The sequence below is a fragment of the Amphiprion ocellaris genome, chromosome 7 (genome assembly GCF_022539595.1).
Source record: "Amphiprion ocellaris isolate individual 3 ecotype Okinawa chromosome 7, ASM2253959v1, whole genome shotgun sequence".
In the NCBI taxonomy this organism is placed as follows: domain Eukaryota; kingdom Metazoa; phylum Chordata; class Actinopteri; family Pomacentridae; genus Amphiprion; species Amphiprion ocellaris.
Window position 1 is genome coordinate 249,911 of NC_072772.1, and position 3,561 is coordinate 253,471.

The window sequence follows — 3,561 nt, forward strand, 5'->3', positions numbered from 1 at the left end:
TTGTACCTGAAGGTGTTCATCACCCTCAGAGGATGAATCTCTGTCTGAACCCAGCTGCAGAGGGAGGACAGTTTACGGACCTGAACTTTCAGTAGAGATGTGAGAAGAAGGAGGTGATCGCTCATATTTTTGCATTCCTTTCCTGCTGCTACCATATTTGGTTCACAATTTACCATTACAAATATTGAATGTTTTTTCACTTTAGATCTACATGTAAAGTGAGGGTCCAAGGTCTGAAATAGGGAACATTCAGGTGCAGGTGTTGGCAGTTTCCATTAAATTTATCAGGACCACATGAAAATATGAAGTTTGGAGTTTTTTTAATGTGGAGACATTAGAAGTGAAGGTCTATACAGGAAAAACCTCACAAAAGTCCTTGAAGAGGAACCACAACGATGATTCCTGTGGTTGGAACCCAGTCAGATTCAGGTTGCTCCAGGTTATTATTATTATTTCTTGTAGGACTTTGAGGTCTCCTGTCAGAGGGACCTCCAGAGAGAGACCTTCACCCAGATCAGATGTTGGATCACCTCAGCTGGCAGTTCTACTCAGAGCTCCCTAAAGATGTATGAGTTCTTTACCGTCTCCACCAGAAGAACCAGCATCTAAACAAAGCTCCAGGAATGATCCTACTTTCTGGAGGTTCAGGACCTTTCAGAGCAGGCGTTTTGCAGTGCTGAAGGGTTTCAATTAGTCAAGTTCTTGCTTTTTCAATGTATAATTTGCAATATTTTAAATCCTGGAACTGACAACGGTTTCAGCTGTTTTTGTTTGTTGCTCCCTGTTCTTCAGAAGCTATCCTTCTAGCCCTGGAGCTACAGAAGAAGTCCTCTGACAGAAGTGCAGACCTCGTTAAGCTTTTAAAATTCATCGACAGTAACAGAGTCTTCCTGTCTGTTCTTTGTTTACATCTCCTGATTGATCAGTCGGAGCTTTACGGGGTTCAGACCGCGATGGAAACTCAGAACACAGCAGGAGCTTTAGTCCACAGAGATCCAGAGCTCTGGATGTTCTCCTGACGCCCCCTGGAGGAAACGGATTTAACTGGAACTCTGAGGAGCAGAGGGTCATCTGGTCTGCAGTCGTTCCATCAGTGAAGTGTTTTACTGGAATTCCTGCTCTGAGCTCAAATACAGAAGGATATTCCAGATCTGCTTCTCTCTGCTTTTAAATACAGTTTTAGCTTTTAACACATATCCTCATTTTTCTTCAAGGATATGAAAGATATAAAAGCCGTAACTGAGGCACATTTACAGAGAAACATCTCATTCTGAAGCGCCTTCACCACAACTTCCTAACAGTTCATACATCTGACACTTTCACTGCTGCTTTGGGTGTTCAGTTGTGTTTAGAAAGTCTATGAGGGCATTAATTTATCTTCTCTGCTGGTTTGTTGGCTTTAAAGCAGGTCGTCTGACAGCTTAGCAGTGTATTTAGTGTTGTAGAGCTGCAGGTCTAACTACATCCAGAGTTTACAGCAGAGGAACATGAGGACAGTAAATGTGCAACAGAGACTGTTTGTGGTCATCAGGGTTTCTAAAAACATCTCTCTGCTCTGTGTTTCCTGTTTCTAAATCAGTGAAACCATGCTGTTCTGCCTGCTAGAAACCACAGAGCTTTAAAATACTCCAATCTGTTCTTAGAGAACTCCCCACAGTTCCAGAGCTGCTGTTCCTCATGGTTCAGTCCTTTTGTTTTAATGGTTGTGTTCTGATTCATCATCTCTAGAAGCTACCTGTTAATATTTCCTGTCTGTGTTTGATTATTTACATCAGCTGTCAGCCTGCACACTTTCATCTTTCTAAAGCCTTTTAAGCAGTTTGTGGCAGTTTCAAGTCATTTTGGACAGAAGATAGAAAGGTTGTGGAGAGAGAGGACAACATGCAGCAGATTTCTATTAACTAGAATCAAAGCCAACCTACTGATACCTGCTCATCCAGGTAGCGTTCTCAAACTGTTCTGGACAAGTTGTAGTCATTTTAACCGTTTCTAAGTCATTTTAGGCAAGTTTTCAGTCATATTGGACAAGTTCCTGTGATTTAGGACAACTTTGGACATTCCCCTTTCATTTTCAACAACATTTATTCCATTTTGGACACGCTGGATTCTTTCTGGACAGTTATTGAGTCATTTTAAACATCTTTTTGTTCAGTAGGAAACATTTCAAGACAAATTTTTAAATCAATTTGGAAAAACTTTAGTCATTTGTAAGTCTTTTCTGAGCATTGAGAGACATTTCCGAGTTTGAAGTTTGTGTCATTTACGATTGGTTTCGTGTTAATTTAGACAGTTTTTAGTCCTTTTGGATCCCTGCTGTGGCAGACGACTTCTTGTTTCTGACTGGTGCTGAAGAAACGACATCCAGCAGCAAAAAGCAGAGCAGGAACCCAGCTGGACTCAGCGACGTCCACATGGCAGCTCCAGACGACTTACAGGTGAGTTCTGCTGCAAGACCAACACATCCACGTCATGTAAGTTTACTTTAAGAGATCATTCTGCTGCATTCCGGCCTGTCATGTCTCCTCTTCTACTCTCCACCTCAGGAAATCACAGCGGCATGTATTAAGCTTGTTGCACCTTTCCAAAACCTTGAATCAGCTTTTGGTGAAATATTTCTTTTGTAATTTTGGACATGTTTTACCTCATTTTCAACACCTGACCCAGGAACTAAAATGTGACCCTAACGGTGCTGATCACCATCATGGTCAGCTGTCCAGTTTCATGACAAAACAGAAGAACATGTCAGCGATCAGACAGGCCACTAAATGTTCTTTAGTCAGAATGAAACTAAAACAATTGATGTGAAGAGCTCCATCTGTGCTGCTTTGTTTCCCTGAACCTGTACAGTGGATACATTAATGGAAACTCAATGATTGTTTCATTCTGTCTGTGCTGTATGAGCAGAGACGACTACATTCACAGTAATCAGTCTTTAGTCAGATAATAAACAGGAAACTGCAGCATTTGCAGCTTGTTCCCATGGAAACCAAACTCAGGTCTGTCATACAAAGCTGGTTGCTGTTATCCTGTAATCAGATTACTCAGACTCTACCTGTGTCACTGAACACAGTCAGGCTGTTTCTGCTGATCTGATTGGTTCTCACCTGGTGGGAGGAGCCACGGTCTTTAATCCACAACAACGTGTGAAGGAAGAAGCTGGACTGATGCAAAGTCTGGACGAAAAGAAAGGAAGTGAGTTGAAGCAGAAAACCTCCTCTCCTCCTGGATGTTCTCAGCAGAAAAATGTTAATGTTTGGGTTTGTGGATAAATGACAGACTGTAGAAACACTCCCCGAGTCATCGTCAGCAGCCAGAAGGATGTGGACGGCCCTGTTCTGGAGGAAAACAAACATCTGGAGGTGACCAGACAGAAATAAAACATTAAACTGGAAATTCAGTTTAACCGTTAAAATTCTACTAAGAAGCACTTTTAGCAGTGAAAATAAAAATAGAATTTTAAAACACAATTTTAACCATTTCTCTTTTTTTCTTAACTGTGACCAGCAATCGACTAACTCCAGATAAACTGCTGCTCTCTGTTATGTTTTATAGTGGATTATA

The 3,561-nt window shown here is 41.4% G+C and overlaps 1 long non-coding RNA gene across 1 annotated transcript; it reads right to left on the reverse strand.

The window, feature by feature from the left end:
• Positions 1 to 2,063: 2,063 nt before the first annotated feature.
• On the reverse strand, positions 2,064 to 3,312 carry LOC118470528 (uncharacterized). Its single transcript, XR_004847628.2, has 2 exons — positions 3,105 to 3,312; positions 2,064 to 2,445 (listed from the first exon to the last, which is right to left on the reverse strand). It is a non-coding gene; the product is annotated as an uncharacterized LOC118470528 (long non-coding RNA).
• Positions 3,313 to 3,561: the final 249 nt, after the last annotated feature.